Below are 17,961 nucleotides of genomic sequence, written 5' to 3' on the forward strand. Positions count from 1 at the left end.
AAATGACCTGGACCACATATTGGCTGTCAGAGAAAATATTGACAAGCTCAGACTGATATTCCATGAGGACCTTCAGGAGGGCTAGCAGTTCTCCCAATTGTACAGTCAGGGTTGGGCAATACATGGGTCACGTGTTTCACTCCTGGATGCTGAGTTAATATCCAGAACCTGTGTGGGACATTGGCCATAACTAGAGAGAAGGAACTTGTTTGCCATCTAGATCCTTCTAGTGTACTAAGTGAACAATAGCACAGTGGAAGGCCAATCCTGCCAAGGATAGTGAAGTGGGGGGGCTGCTTTGTTATTGACATTTATGCACCCAAAACCCCTTCTCCACTTATCCCTTATCAACATAATTCTAAAATTGTGGTATTAGTGATATGTCCAGATCAAAGAAAGGAAACTCATTTCAAAGACTCCTATTCAGGCAGGATATTCATGAGCCAAATTCTGGCCAAAGAACTACAAACAGAAAGTTTTGGCCGGGTCTGGAATCTTCTTGGAAAGATCACATTCTGCTGATATGGCTTGGCTTTGCTCATTTCCTTCTTCCTGTCTGTAAAACAGAAGCAAAAAGCAAAGCCCCACCAGCCGTCGGGTGACCACAGTAAAAGGCATACCGCTACGGTTGGGGAGATGGCTAAAGTCGGTAAAGCACCTGCCCCACTATCATGGGGCTTATGTTTCAATGCCCATAACCCACGTAAAAGTGAAGTGTTGTGGCGCACATCTGGAACCCAGCATTGGTGACAATACACAGGGAAAAGGGAGCAGAAGAAGGATTCCCAGAGTTCATTCCCAGCCAATCCAGCCCATTGGTGAACCCCAGGTCCAACAAGAAACTCACTTCAACAAATAAAAGGCAGAGTACAATTGAGAAAGCCATCTGACCTTTGGGCCCTGGGCTCTGAAGGTGCACATGCTCACAAGTGCATCTCAGTGCCTAACTCATGTACATGGGTGTCATTGTCCCCAGTCACAAGTAAACACCATGGAATGACACAGATCAGCAGGAAGTATGATCTCTAAGCAAGCATGCTTCATTACATAGTTTCATATCTTTAAAGAATACCACTGGAATTTGAACGGGGGCAGAGTTTCTTGCTTTCTATATTCACGCTCTTTCTCTGCTGGACAATTCATTCCATAGGAGTCCCAACACATTGTGCGGGACCAGTGAGAAACCATATTGGAAAGCCTAGTGATACCCTTGCCTCCAGAGAAACTGCCCCTTCAAGGGGTCAGACACATGTATACACACAGACCAGGGCCATAGAAGAGGCACAGTTGTGTGGATGATACAAAAGGCCATGGTGAAACAAAGGAGATCACTACCCCAGACAGTTCTCTGAGGTCCTTGAAAATATTGAGTTACTAACTGACAAAACGTGCAGGAAAAGTTTCAGGAAATGGAGCTGTTGTTCCTGAATCCTCTGATGTCTTTTTCCTCTGGGGGTGGAGGGGCAGACAGACGATGCCTCCTTGTGACCTGTACGTCTGTCTCTTCATGCCCACTCTGCAGTCACTTGTTCCCTTGTTCATCCTGTTCATACTCTTGATGTAGTGAGGCGAGAACTATTCCCCAGGCACCATTCTTACAGTTTGCCCAGAAGCCCTGCTTCTGTCAGGACTCAGAACCACGCCTGAGTCCATTCTGCAATGAGGCTGTCTCCACACTGCTTGCCTTTGTTTACATCAGACACTCCTGCATAGGACAGCACTTGGGGTGAGACAGTGAGGCCTGTCCCTTTACACTGTCTGCATCAGACCCAAGAGCAATACGTCCCTTCTCTAGATTTGCCCCACCTTCTCCTCTAACTGTTCTTCAGGTTACATCTTCAATTCATGAGCCTAAAATACAGACTCATTTTGTTACTGCCAACCAGAAAGACAAGTAGGAGAACAGACTAGTTTTTTTTTTTTTTTTTGATGGTTGCCTGAAGGCTCTTCCTGTGGAAGAGCGCATTTCCTAAGATTCTAAAAAGAACAGAATGAGAATGCTGGCTAATTATGCATTCACCTTTTGCCTCTGACTATGCATTATGGAACCATCTCCCTGATCATTAGACCATCAAGCCTTCCTCTGGTGGCTCCTATCCGTGACAAGAGTCAATGTGGAATCACTTGATACCTGTAAAGCAAAGACGGGCTTCAGAGAAATGACACAGCCCATAACAATAACAAAAGAAGCAAAGATTCAACTCATTTCATTTGTCTTCCCATCGTGGCATAGACTGTTTTATGCCCACATAAGAACCCCTTTTGTCTTCATGATCTCTGCGTCAAGGACTCCTAGGTCACTTCTCAGCACGTTATCCCTAGCTGTTCCATTTGTCACCGTAACTAGTGACTTGAAGGGCACTAGTCTGTTGAAACAAAGACAGTGAATTCTTAATGTGACTAAGCCGGTAACATCTGATGTGACCTTGTAGGATAAGCCAGTAATGTCTGATGTGACCTTGGAGGATTTAGCCAAGCTCCACACACTCTCACCCTAGAACCGCAGCAGCAATCACCTGCCTTGCTCCCATCGAAACAAGCAGATTTTTCAAATGATGAAAGACTTTGAACAAACAAAGAAGTCTGAGGCTGTGTGACTGCTCCCAGGCACGCTGTATTTCCAATTACAGGGTGAGTCAGTCTCTGATTAATCACTGTGAGAGCAGCAGTCCCTTCCTGGGACATGCAGCCGGGAGCATGAACACTCCACGATGAAATATGAATTGAAATCTCACTCACATGATTTGATCCAAAGATGCTATTAGATGTTTTCATTGTCACAACACATGCAGGAGCTCTGATGTCTTCACAGGACACTGAACACTGAGAATCTTGACAGAAAGGAGGCAAGGAGGAGAACCAAATTGGTACCAACAAGAATGTATGCTCTTGTGATTTAGAAAGTAAAAGCCATAGTTATTGACAACATTTCAGCCTGCCAATGTAAACAAGAGGTGCTAAATGTTACTTTTAACCCAGGAATGGTTTGCATTCTTATTTGATTGTTCGGGGTACTTCATACCTCAGACATAACCTCCCCACTGTCCCCCATGCTTCACGGTCTACTTACTTCATCCTACACCAACAGTTGAGAGGTGGAAGGGTCCAAACTTGGTTTTTTATTTTCCTATCAATTAACTTGCATAAAAAAGCAAAATAGTCTTTTGTCTTTTGTTATTTTCTTAACCCCAACATGGCTTCTAAAAAATCTCAAAGAAAAAAAACGAGGGAAACTACCAAATGAAACAAGAGTATTTATAACAAAAAGTGGACAGGCGACAATTTTGTCAGGGGAAATCATAAGTTACTCTGCTTAATGTGTCAAGAACATGTGCACACATGCAAAGGCTATCATTTGAAAAGGCATTATATGCATGTTTGTCACAAATAAACATGCTGACAAATTCAGTGCATATCAAATATTATGTCAGAGAACAAAAGAGCAAAACTTTAAAAAGTGTGCCTTCACCACAACAATGAAACCTCCTTTTTTTTAAGTTTATTTTTTTATTAATTAATTAATTTAATTATTAAAGATTTCTGCCTCTTCCCCGCCACCACCTCCCATTCCCTCCCCCTCCCCCAATCAAGTCTTCCTTCCTCCTCAGTGAAACCTCCTTTTTAAAATGATGGATTCTCTTGTAAAATCCAGTTCACAGCTATGGATTTAATATCTCCCCCAAATCAAAGCTGTTTACTGACAGAGTTTATTCAGAAAATTATGGAAAATGTCACAGATATAATATGCCCTACCAAAGGCAGGGGAAGGATGTTTTTTAAATCTGTTTGCCTCACCAGGCTATAGCCAGACAAAGTGAAGAAACTGGAAGAACAATCAAATCAATCTGGAGAGAGGGAGCTGCTAATTTTAGACGCTGTGCCGTGCTTCGGTGATGGATGCCAGCACAGATGCTACAAGTGTGGCCCGACTGACATTTATATTAGCGGTACTAGTGACACACCTAACATCACTGAAGAAATGGCTTTTTTAGTCACGTTAAAATACATAATTAAATCAAAGATTTACACGACATAGTAAGAAATGTATGAAAGTGGGTGTTCTCTGTCCAGTGTCAGCACGTCTGGTATAGCTACAGATGGTGTTCCAACGATGCTAAATAAAAGAGACTTGCAAAATTAACAGAAGATGGTGCATCTGCCTCCCCAAACTCCCACATAATGAAATATTGCATAGTCCATTAAGAAAATGCATGCACAGATGCAATGAAGATAGATGTCATCATGAATATTGTCATCAAGGCTGAATTTCCTAAGGACCATGGGATTAAATGGTTGCCAGCTCTGGGAATTCCTTAAAGTGTTGAAGTTTAATTTGATCACATTATTGACACATGAAGATGGCTAAGTCAAGACCAAATGATGAAAATATGTCTTGGCTTGTGACCTGTCAAATCATTAATGTGCCAAAGCCAAAATTAATTGATGATGAAAATCAGCTTGCATATCTAACATGTACAGTAAATGCAACTGCTCATTTTAATAATACAGTGTCTCAAATCATAACAGCATTCCAACTGAAACCAAAATTATGGCGAGATCAAAATAAGGCACAAATATGTATCTTGACACATTGACTTAGCATAGTCCTATCAAAAAAAGGAGAAAGAAAAATATAGTGGTTTTCAATTTAATGTAAAAATTTGCAAGCAAACTTCAAGATTCCTGTTAAAAATAATATTTTGAATTATTTGAAATTCCACTCCCAGTTGACACACACATGTTACCTGTTCATTTTCAAGTGGAATACATAGAGTTGCACTCTGACATATAATCTGAAGAGAATTTTAGTGATGTTGCTTTACTAGACCTGTGGTCCTAGATTCCCAGCGACAAATATCCCTTGCCAACTTCCAGTCTTGCTTTCTGACAACACACACACGTACACACACACACACACAGACACGCACGCATGCACACACACACTTGGGAACAGTTGTTCTCAAGAAGTGCAGACAAAGCAAAACATCTGATGACCAGATGGGAACTCCCAAGCACCGCAGCTCCTTCTACCCAATCAAATACCGATGCACTGGTTCCTCAGATGCGAGGCCTGGAGCCCACTGACTTTATGTTGCCCTCCTTTCCTGTGCTTTTACAAAATTTTTTTAATCAATGAAGTTTTTATTACTCAAACAGGTTCATTCTCTTTGTCAGTGAGCACAAATTTGGGATGGGCTGGGTGGTTTTAGAAGACTCTCTGGATGGTTCACCCCATCCTCTTCTTCCCTTACCCTTAATCCATAATCCCTTCGTGTTCTCCAGCGGAAGTTATGGGTACAATTATATATATCGATGAACAAACAAATCTGGAGCTTGGACACTCAGGTGGTCCTAGTCCTCCTCACTGGGTGTCCTTCTCCATGAGGCCACCAAAGGACCCTTGGAAAATGTGAGTCATATGGTTGCACTCGGTTTGTGGCTCCTGGAATAAAAACCTTATGTGCCTGGGCATTTAGCAACCATTCAACCTGCTTCCAAGGCCTTCTTTCTGCCCTGGCCTGTGAGCAGCAACTCTGCCCTTCTTCCTCTCCAAGCAAGTTCATGACACCGGGTCTGCACTTGTTCTAACTTCAGGTTGCCTACACCAGACAGTGGCATGACTCGCTTCCTGTCTTCATTCAGCTTTGTACTCAGATCTTGCCTTCACGTGGAGACTGCACCAGCCCACTCTATCATTCACAGCCTTCTGAATCTCTCTTACGCCACTCTGATTTTTCTCCACCGTGTCTGTGACCTATCTTGCCACTTACTGTTTCCTCGTTTGTAAACTCCTTCAAATGATTCCCTGACTGATGGGAGAGTAGGTCTTGTTTGTCCATCAGGGCATGCATATTTCCAGCAATTGATCAGTGCATTGCCCAAAGTAGGCATTCAATGAATACATGCTGATTAAAAAAAAAAGAAGAGAGAAAAGAAAGGTAAAATAGGGAAACAAAGGCAGAAGAGCAAGGAAAGAAAGAGGAAGGAGAAAAAAGGAGGGGGCAGAAAGGGAGAAATGCTGAAAACAGACTAGAATGCAATGGAATGGCATTTACAGAACGTTTCACAGAAAACAGCGCAGATGCTGCCCACCAACCCCATTTCCTGTCCCCTAGAACTTCGGATTCACGGACTCCTTCAGTCTCTTAACCTGCAGAGATTTTCCAGGAAGCAGAGTGCAGTCTTCTACTGAACTCGCAGCTCTTCACTGCATCATTAGCAGAGGAAGTGAAAGGCAAACTCGAGAGCACCTTCTTCTTTTATGATCATTTCTGCTTCCATGTTAGGAGCTCGTTAAAACGAGCTCAGAAACCTCCTCCTCTCACCTGCATCAGAAAGGATGCCGCCCTTCACCTCCCTAGCAGGAGATGGGAACAGCCCCTCCGCAGCCCCTTCTGTGGCTGCCTGCGGCCCGCCTACTTGAAGACATTGGTCCTCTTAGTACTCCCAACCTTACCTGGATATCACCCCCTTGATTTTACAAGCAAAGGCACAAACGTAAAAACAGTGTACTCACTTCAGAACGGGAAATCTAGAGAGAGCAGGCTCAGGATTGTGTAGTGGGTACTTCCTTCCTCAAAATAATGTAGAACAGTGTGATAATTGAGCCTTCAAATTTTTCAAGGAAAATGACTCACATATTAACCTCTTAGATTGGTGCTGTATTTCTTGCAGACTCTGGGAACCCGGAACAGGTGTTCTAACCTAAAGAATATTACTACTGGAGTTCAAGTTTCATGCCCAAAGCTTCAGTGTCATCATCTACCAACCATGTGACCCCTATAAATGGCTTCTCCTAGTGTAAGATACTGGCCGATACAGTTAAAACACTTTAGGCATTACGCTTGTGGTTATGTAATATAAATAACATTTTATATTAATTGTGATGCAAATTAACATAATTAAAAATAAATCTGAAAGGAGAGGGTAGTGGTAAAGAGAAGAATGTCAGATCACCTGGAGTCAATCCAACCTTACTATTTATTAGCTGTTTGTCAGGCAAGTTAATTAATCTCTGCCTCATGTCCATCCTGTATAAAAGACGGTGCTACTTCATGGTGAGTGGACAGGGAGAGGAGAACTGAGAGATAAAGAGTTCAGTCACAGAGCGCTTCAGCATGATGGATTCCATGGTGGGAAGCAGGAGAGACCGGGAAGCTACTAGACAGGTGTGAGGAAACCCACAGACCAGTGCAATGACAGGCCATAAAGAAACTGGGTCACTCGAGTCCCTGTGGTCAGCTTCGCCAAACTCCCTGAGAGATAAACAGGATGAGGACTAGGAATGGACCACTAACATTAGTGTCGTGGAAATAACTGCACCTTGACAGGAATCAGTTCTTTGCAGGGAGTGCTGAAGACACACAGAGAGAAGAGAAGCCAAAGACACCAGGGCATCAGCACCTGTCAACAGTCCCTCTACTTTCGACATCTGCATTGTGTTTATCATCATCTTAATTCCACGACCGAGCAGAACAGTTTCTGGTCTCATCTTGTCTTGACAACCTTCCTCCACCTCTCCTTTTACCACAGCCCTGCAGAAAATCTGGGCTAAAGAATTTCTTCTCTGAGTCTGCACCTGCCCATCTGAACATTGCTGGGGGAGGAAAATCTTGCAAGGACACAATGACGTCTCTTCTGAGGCTTTCCACAGCAAAGGGAATTCATGACGAGGTGTGCTAGCCACTGAGAGGACGAGGCAAAGATTTGACTTTTCACGAGAGAAATAGCATTGTGTCTGTATGTTGGCGGGAAGAACCCAGCAAAGTGTAAGGTGAAACATGGAGAAGACAGGTGGAATGTAGCTCGTCTGTAGATACTGTGTCTGTAGATACAGGCTGTGAAACCGGGTGAGGGCTTAGACGTGGGGAGCTGTGCGGTGAGAGGTTACCGAAGTTCTTGCTCCCGCTTCTGCTTTCATGCTGAAGAGCTTAAAAAGGGGAGGGTGCAAGTCCTGAAGTGAATGCCTAGAAGGATCGGAGGTGGGCATGGCCACAAAGACTGTGCTTGTGGATGTTTGGTCACAGTAATATGAGACCAGTCAGTGTTGGCTGTCAGGTTTTCCCTCAGCAGTTCTGAAATAGATCGTCTTTGTACGCTGAGAGAAGAAAGCCATTAAGTGTGATGAGGATGTCCAAAGGAAGGTCAATGTCCAAAGGTGCTGATCCCATAGCAGTAGGATGGAGGAGCCAAAGGCTGGGTGAGTGGCCATGGAGAACTCAAGAACAAAACGTTGAGGTTACGGAAGCTTTACACGTTCAGTAGTCTTCACAAAGTCTGGATACAAACAAAACCTTGTAAGATGCTAGAAGCAATCACTGAAAATTAATTGGATCCAGTTTTCTTAGATGGTTTATGTTCATATTAAAATTGGCAAGAGTCATGAGCATATTGGATGTAACAGGAAGGAAATAAAAGTAAAACTGGAGGAAAGTAAGAGGAAATGCCTGGAGGGTCATGTGACCGCGAATAAGAGAAAGTGAGGAATAAATGATGATGTAAGATTCAAGATTAAACATTGAATATGGAGGGTTGTGTGGAAACAGCAGTGAAATCCTCCACATGAAGGTTCAGTGGTGAAGGGGAGGGGGGCGAGTGACCAGCGTTTGACATAGCTGGAAACAGGAAGGTTGAAGGAACAAGGCTTCCCTCAGACTGAGGAAAAGTAACGTCTCCAGATAATAAATTGAAGACGTGGGAGGCTTTGCCTCTAACAAAGCCGGAAGGCCAGAGGGAAATGTAGAATTGCAGGGACCAGGGAAGGAGGGGAGAAGAGAACACAGTGTGAGCATATGGTCCTCTGTGGGGATTAGAGGGCGGATGAGGAAGACTGACCTGGATATCTGGGGCCTTCTTAGAGAGCTGACGGAAATAGATACAAATGGAATAATGGAACAGACACAGTGGACTGGAGCCAGATACTGCATGGCTGTGGATGTTAGCAGGGAGGGAGCATGGATCTCTAGGGCTTCCTGGCAAGGAGGCTAGAAGACTCTTGGTTAGATGCACATGGTTTAATGCAACAGTTGTCTTAGTCTCTGTCAGTGAAAAGACAGTTTCTTTTAAGCACATATGAGCTGTACTGACTCCTACCCATGGACTTAAGAATCCTGGGGATGGTAGATAGCACATAAGCTGTCCCTTCTAGCCAATGTCATTGCTGTTCAACCAGTGACTATGGTAAAGAGAATTCTGAGAGTTAGAACACACAGTGACATCATGAAAAACCAGCAAAAATAAATTTTCCCCCCAGAAATTTCTGCCTTTTCTATTTCTCTCCAATGTGGTTATCCAATTAACTTTCTTTTCTCCCAATGAATACATCCTTGCACAAGGAAGAAAATGGTATGGGAACCTGCATCAGCCAAGTCCCTCAGAACCACCCAAAACACACATGAAGGGGGTATTAACATAAAGACACTTCCAAAAGGAAATTTAAACAAGGAACCCTGATGCACTCTGAAGCCAGCCACAGTATGGAATGAATGCATTCCTCAATCTGGCCTAAGAACCAGCGGTACTTGTTAGGTTTGGATGCGGCTATAATCCTCCACACAGAAAATGCAACCATTGCCCATCCATGTGTTGACAAAAAGCACTCAAAACAAACTACACAGCACTTCATCTTCCTCCCACTTCCTAAAATCCTGTTGATGCCATCCATTCTCTAAACCCAACTGAGGACCAGAGAGCACAGAAACTCATTATTGTCTTCATTAAAATCATCTTCCAGTGCTGAGACCAGGGTGAAGAAATGAGAAGAAGGGAGAATTATCCAGACAGACTAAGGGGGAGTGTCTACTACATGTCAAGGCACATGAGATACTTCAATAAAATATAAGAGACGGAAAATGGAGAATAACTAATGACTGAAGAAGTGAAATGAAACAGAGGGTGTTGTTGGTTGAATATGAGATGTCCCCCATAGGCTCATGTCTTTAAACACTTGTTACCCAGATTAAAACCTTATCTTGGGAGGTTATTGTAGGTTCCAAGAGATGGATCCTTGAAGGCTATAACCCAGACCTACTTCTGGGTTTATCTGTCTTCTTCATGCTGACATGATGTGACCAATTACCTCACATCTCCATCACACAGACACAAACAAGCCCCAATGTCATGCCTTCCCTGTCATGATGGACTCTTCCTTCTGAACTGTGAGCCATAATAAGCCTATCTTCTCAAGTTGCTTCCATTGGGTATTTATTCTGACATGATAAGAAAAGCATGCAGTACAAAGGACATCTGAGTCCCAGGAAGAAAACTGAAAATGTACTGCTAAAGAGTCCGTGCCTCTATTCTGATTCCCAGCATCCCTATTATTGGGAATCCTCATGAACCAAAATCAAGAAAAAAGATCCCAAGTCCCAAGTGGTTAGAACATTTAGCTGCGTGTGAAGGGTGCTGAGCATCAGAACATAATGATTCAATGCCTTGTAGGTTCTAAAGAAAATGTTTAATTCCATATATTCTACATGGTCAAATAATTAAAATGTGGACAAATTGCTGATGATATATGGCTCATGGATATTTGTGTGGCATGTGTGAACCCCTAGATTCAATTCCCAGAATCACATAAACCAGGTGCGCTGGTACATACCTGTAATCCTAGCACTGTGGAAATGGAGGCAAGAGGACCAGAAGTTCAAAGTAACCTTTGGCTACATGGGAAGTCTGAGGCCAGTTTGTGACATGAAACCCTGTCCAAAGGGTTATGCAAATGTGGACCATCTCATTTCCACTAATTCCCTTCAAAAATGTGTGCCTGCTTCCCATTCTTCCCATCTTACTCAGAATGATAGAACTTAATTTGGACACCCTGCATGCATGTATTCACCACACACACACACACACACACACACACACACTTTAAAACTGAATCGACTCATTCTCTGTTCTAAGGTCTTTTATCAGCCCCTCCTTTACTTTCCTAGCGCCTTTCTTTCAGCTTTCATTATCATAATGGCCTCTTCAGTGGGCCCCCTCTCCATTTCCCAGCACATCAATCAATATTCACTCTGCTGCCAAGGAACTTTTCTACATTTATATTGCATAGTCCCTTAATCTTCTTTGAAACTCATCAATTGATCTCCCTTTCATAATAAAACCCAAATTCCTTAGCATGACACATAAAAGCCTAAACATACCCCCAGAGGTGTCTTATGTTGCAGTCGCACCAATCCCTAAGCATTTCTCCAGTAGAGCAAAATTTTATACTTTATATTGGGAATAAGATATAATAAAATCAATTAATTATAAACCCTGTTTGCATTGTGTAAGCCGTCATTGATTACAAGTCAGTCTGTACTAGGAATTAATAACTGACCAACAAAGAAGGAAGGAAAGCAAGCCTCCCACAGACAAAGCATGATAGCACATGTCTGTCTTGAGCATATGGCCAGGGACTCTGCCAATCTCCTTCTTTGGAACTCTATTCTTGGGTTCTGTTTCCCTTTGGCATCCATGATCAATGCAGGGAGCACTTGTGTAAGGTCAGGGCCCAGGAGCAGAGGGACAAAGGCTGTGTATGCCACAAAGTAAATACAAAAAAAAAAAAAATGGTTTGGATTTTTCCTATTTCGATCACTGTTTGCTTATAGTACAAAAATGTGCTCAGAACAATGGCTCATGTACTATTTAAATTTCTACAGGGAGGAACTGAATTGTATATTAAGATTTTGGATCTCTCTGTCATATAAACTGTTTCCATTGAAAAATTACAGTCTGACTTTGATACTGGGGATTAGAAGCACTACCCAACAGACGGCCTCCTCTGCCTAGCTAACCAACTGGCCTTCCATTAGCAAAAATATCATTACCTCTGGAAAGCTATTTCTCTGATCTTTCCAGCAGAAATTCCGTATGTTTTCCGTCTGCTGCCATGACACTCTGGGTAGAGTCCTCTCTTTAAGAGGTTAGTGCTCTGTATTCCAACCTTAACTTCATATTTCATCCCCCTGTCCTGGTGCTGGCCATTCAGAGAAAGAACTGAGAGAAGCCTTTCTTCATCCTCATAACACCTTAGGACACAAAAAGTTTGTTTAAAAGAACTGATAGAGATTCTAGGCATAGTGGCCCGTGCCTGAAATACTAGAACTTTGTGGACTGAGGCAGGAGGATTGCCACTGAGTTTGAGGCCCAGCCTATGTTACAAAGTGAGACTCTATCTATGGCAAAGAAGAATATGGAGGAAGAGGAGAAGGAGGAAAGAAGAGGAGGAGAAGAAGGAAGTAGGAGAGGAGGAAGAAGTTGCAATAGATTATTATATGAAACCTACAGACTGTATGGTTGTAATTTTTACTGATATTTTTCTAAATTGTAAGTGAAGCATTTCATAAAAACTTGCTCTGGGGTTCTGATCTCTTAAGTTATAATGAGTGTTTCCAGCATTCACATGGTAACCAATATGAAAACTGGTAGAACACACCAGCATTCACATGGTAATCGACATGCAAACTGGGGGTACAGTTTGCCATCCTGTTTACTTTATATTTGGGCAGACTCTTCTGTGGCTTTTCACTGGAAAACATGAAGAAAACATCTACTCACCCCAGATGAGGCATGTAGAACAGACCAAGACACGATTCCACCCCAGTTTAGCTTGGTGAGATAATGAATTTCTTGGGAGTCTAAGTGAGGAGTTTCTTGTGAGAACATGGATGACTCAATTACAGAAAAGCCCACCCAGTGTAGGTGATAGTTTAGGAATTCCACATCCCAACAATTCCCTGCAGGACTTGCAGGCAGCTCCACCAGGGTCTCTTCATCTCCTTAGCAACTGTTTACTCTGGATATCACCTTGGGGAATTGGCTTGAAAACCTTGCAACTTCCTGAACTTTGTAAGTCTTGTAAGCTTCATGAGCTTCCTAAGCCTCGTAATTCTGTCAGTTTCTCCAATCTCCAGAGTCTCACTCCCCACACCAGGAAAAAAACACTTCAGTTCAGAGAGAATCACTGTACAATGGTGCTGTTCTGTGTGTCAACCATAATCCATCTTGCCTGATTAAAAGGATTACTGGCACTGACCTCAAAAAATCTGATTTTTTTGCCAAACTGGGAAGACATTTAGAAATCAATAGTTCATGAAATATGCTGATAGCTTCAAATGAGTTTTGTCTTGGTAATGCCATTAGTGTAAGTTCCTGAATGGCACACAGCAACTATGCTCTCCCCATATACCACACATTAAGTCAACTGTGTGTGCATATTTGTGCATTTGTTTATTAATATTGATATTCAACATCTTTTAAGATAATTATATACATGTGACCAGCTAAAAACAATATTAGTACCAGTATTTCAGGGTCTTCGCAATGGGCAGCATACAACATCAGTTAATGGTATCGTTAGCCTAACTCAGCAGCTAAGTTTGTGCTGGTTTCCCATGAGATCACAAATATTTTATCTCATAGCTTCTGGTCAAAAAGCATGGAACCACTCTATCTGTGTGTCTATACATAGAAAACAAAGAAAATTTTCTAAAAATGCTTGTTTATATAACCACATGATTTGCAAGGTTTTAGAAGATGAATTATAAATGACAAATCAAAAGTAAAACATTACAGAGAGCATATTACACTTTACATGTTACATATTACAGGGAATATCAGTGGCTACAGTAGAGCAAGCTGCATGCTACAAATGGATGCCTTATCCTGTATGTAAAGTATGCCTTGATAACTTGAAAACTCAAATTATTTTGTAGGGCTGGAGAACAGGGTATGACATAAAGGGTCAGGAAGAAATTTCAGAAGTCATGAAAATGCCATATATTTTTATCATGGTTGATGATTATTTGGATAGATATATTTATCAAAAATATTCTGATGTGAGAAACAATTTATTTTCTCTGACTTACATCTCAGAAGAGGAGCTTTTGAAAATCAATAATGAAGCAAAGCAAAGCTCTTGCTTGTTTTTCAAGCCCTATCAAGTTGCTCGTTTAAGAATTTATATTCATAAAGGCTGAGAACTGTATTGTTGCAGGGACTTTTCTTGGCCAGATTCCCTCATGGTTTAAAAATAATATATGTAAATCTCATTAAGTGAGTAGCATCATGAAATTTCTTTCTGTATGAAGATAAATTGTAAATGTTTAGCTTTGTTTTCATGTATACTAATATGTATATCAAATTTCATAGCTATAACATTTTACCATCCAGTGACAAGGCCTATCAAAAGCAATGCAAATAGCTGATAAACTTGGATAGTCACAAATCCAGTTAAACCTTGTTTTACAATTAGGTGGAGAAACTGTCACATCAGAATGGATGAACTTAGAAATACAGATGAACTTTGATAGCAACGCTTATCATCTAGATGCCTGAAGACAAAATCCCTCCAGGTAACAAATGCTGCTTGATGCTACAGTTGGTGAGTATTCATGATACAGTACCTGAATGCCCTCTCACGCATGGCCTCACATCATCTTTTAAATACCCTCTTCTTTTTATCATTTTTCCTCTCAAGATTTGCCCTCCTGAGACAAAAGCTATTTTTTAAAAAAAAGTGAAGCTGTCTCCTACCATTCCCAGTATCTCCCGATCGGATGCGTCCACACAAGGCTTTGATGCACCACACCTGGCAACAGGCTCAACAGTGAGCATCTGCTTTCCTGCTGCAAGTGAAAGTTGAGAGACAGCAGAGAACATGAAAGAGGAGCAGAAGAGTCAGCATCTAGTCAACAATGAAGGGCGAGAAGGAAAATCTGTGTGTACGCTTACTACAAGGCTCTGCTAATCCAGACGTGGAAATGGGCAGAAGCTGATTGGGAGAGCACAAACTTTCGACAGAACACACCAATCAGAAGTCTTAACACTGCCCAAAATGCTACAGACTAGGCACAGGAGATTAAGCTGACAATGGAGAGTGTGAGGTCACGCGCACACACGAGCGCACACACACACACACACAGAGAGAGAGAGAGAGAGAGAGAGAGAGAGAGAGAGAGAGATTTATAACTAAATCAAATCAATGACTTATTGGAGTTTAAGGTTGCCTTTTATTGTTTGTTTTAAAAACCATTCTCATGCCAGGCGGTGGTGGCACACGCCTTTAATCCCAGCACAGGGAGGCAGAGGCAGGCGGATCTCTGTGAGTTCGAGACCAGCCTGGTCTACAGAGTTAGTTCCAGGACAGGCTCAAAAAGCCACAGAGAAACCCTGTCTCGAAAAACAAAAACAAAAACAACAACAACAAAAAAAACATTCTCATAATGAATCTGCAAAAAAATTCTCCTCGTATTAGTCTCCTTTAGGGTAAACCTCCAAGGGCAGATGGCTTGAGAGACCCCCAGAGGAGGGAGGGCGCAGGGAGTTAGATCACACAAACATGGAGGGAAAGAAGAAGTATGTGGAACCTGAAAGGATCGTCATAAGCCTGCTCCTGCTTTTAAACCGCCCCCAGCCAGACAGCCCAGGAGCTCTCCCAGGTCCTGAACAAGTCCCTCGGCTAGCATAGGCCTCAGTGGTGCTGTGTAGACTTGCAGCCTGAAATCCGAAGGTTCTGCCTTATGACTTCTCTCTTCTTCAGGAAGGTTTCCCCACTGGCTTCCACCCTGGGGACATTGTTTCATGCTTGCGTTCACATCCAGTTAAATGCTAATTGTTTTTTAATATCATCGTTCCAATCGTCTTCCCCGCATTATGACAGCATTGCACTAGGGAGCAAGAATCGAGCAGGGAGGCAAAGGCTTAACGCGGAGAATAAAGATAGAGAGAAAGCAGCGCCGAATTCAGCTTCCCATCAGGCCTCTGAAAGCAGACCCTGGGAGTTTGATGTGAATACATTAAACTTTCATTTGGTTCTTTTTTAACCTTTTTATCATTAACTAGTACAACAGATGAGTGTGCACATTTGCATGTGCGTGCACACACACGTACAACATGCTTTATTTCATTGTTCATTCATTCACCCATTCAGAATTCCCTCTACATAACTGCACTAATTCCACAGAAACTTTGTTTTTCCCCTTATGAACAGCTAATGTAACGTTAATCATTGTCCAATATCCCTCTATGTTATCTTCCCAAAACTAGTTTCATTACTAAAAAAGGAGACCATTGAGATGCTAATTTCGCTGTGATTCTCATCAGTGACTATTAAAACTTTATTGCCCCACCAGAGTTTGCGGCTCGTTGAGGTTTAATAAGCATTGGCTACATGCTAGATACTGTCTCTGGAGCAGGTCAATGTCAAAGTGTGAGATATCCAACACATCCAGTATCACTTCCCTACCAAGGCCTGTGTGGGTCCGACCATAAATAGTCCAATCTACCTTCCAGTCACTTTTTGATGCTGTTATGCATGGCAGGTATGTTCCTGCTATATTAATCTATTTCCAAAATTAGGTTGGACTTAAGCTTTGGGTCTTATATTCTACTGTTTCCATATCTGATTCTAATTTAATGAGATATTTATATCTAAGAACTCTGTGTACCCAGGACAAAATGCAAAATAATCACAGATATGGTGATTTTGTGTGTGTATGCATGCATGTGTGCATTTGAGTGCCAATGAAGGTAATTAGGGTTTCTTACAGGAGCAATGACAGAAGCATGAACAACCTACCTGTGTCTGCAGGACTTTTTTTCTCCCTCCGTCAAGAATCATTAACTACCTATAAAAACTCACAAGAGCCAGGGCCTCTTGAGCTTCTCTTTGCTCCCTGACAGGATGCTGATGACCTGGTTTTGTGCAGGCAATCTCAGCTACTGAATGTCCAAGGCTGTGACAACCAGGCCATGCCTGGAAGACAGCACCGCCTAACATCTCACCCTTCCCTCTATCTCTCATTCTTCCTGCTTCCTTCTCCATGATGCTCCCCCAGCCTCAGAGGCGTGATGCAGATGTCCCTTTTAAGACTGAGCATTTGGTGGTCTTTAATGCCTGGTTATGAGTCTCTGCAGTAATCACTGCCCACTGTGAAAGGAAGCTTCTCTGATGGAAGTGAACAGCAGCCCTGATCTACAATAATAAACATGAATATGCAGGAGGAAATTTAACAGGCACGGAACTTCCATCTAGCAAAATAATAGCGGTACCTTCTGGTCAGGTTTACAGTATCTGATGTGAATTCCCTCCTGAGGAATGAACCGTCAATCCAATTAGAAAGCAGCAAACTGCTCCCATAACAGTCATGGCATGGTTGCACCAATGGCCACAGAACGGTTATTTTGTGTAGACTTCCAAGCAGAGAGATTGAGTAAGTTTGAGTAAGTTTTTTTTTCCTTAATAGGAAAAAGGGAACATATTTAATGATTTTTGTCACAATTTCAGAACCTAGATAGTATCACACTATGGAACAGCATGCAACTACAGTGCAAATATTCAAAGGAAGAACTATGCCAGCACATTCATGCTAATCTATGTACATCAAAGAGGCAGAACAGCACAGACAGAGAGCGGAATGACTAGATCTAAGCCTACAAGACCTGAGGAGGAGCCCTGGGCTCTCCAGCATTAGATGCCTCACTGCTCCAGCTCCCCAGCCTGTAAGGTGTGGTCAGCCAGAGGCTGCTGTGGAATAGAATGAGGTTATCCATGAACAGCATGCAGATGGTACCCAATACCTATCTAAGGCTTCTTATTCTCTGTCTTCTAAAGTGGTATATAAGTTGAAGGAAGCTAACCTGATAGCTTCCACATTTTCAGAGATTGTCCCTTCTAATTGGTGATGTCAAGAGCTTAGCTTGGAGAAGAAAGGGAACAACAATGTCTTGTTGGGAAGCAGAGGCTAATTGGGTGTTTTCTTTTCTCAAATACAGCAAATTAGAAACTTGTGTCTTGGGATTGCAAACTCTCCCTTGGCTGTATCTGACACAGTGGTTGAGGGCTTGTTTCCGGAGACAGTGTCCCTGCCGCTGAGCTGAACACAGTTGGCGCTGTGATTTGATTTCCCGCGCAAACCTTCTCTTCACTGTTTTGCTTCTTCTCTCATCTGTCCTCCAGAAGATCAGACT

Source organism: Chionomys nivalis, chromosome 6, assembly GCF_950005125.1.
Source record: "Chionomys nivalis chromosome 6, mChiNiv1.1, whole genome shotgun sequence".
Classification (NCBI taxonomy): domain Eukaryota; kingdom Metazoa; phylum Chordata; class Mammalia; order Rodentia; family Cricetidae; genus Chionomys; species Chionomys nivalis.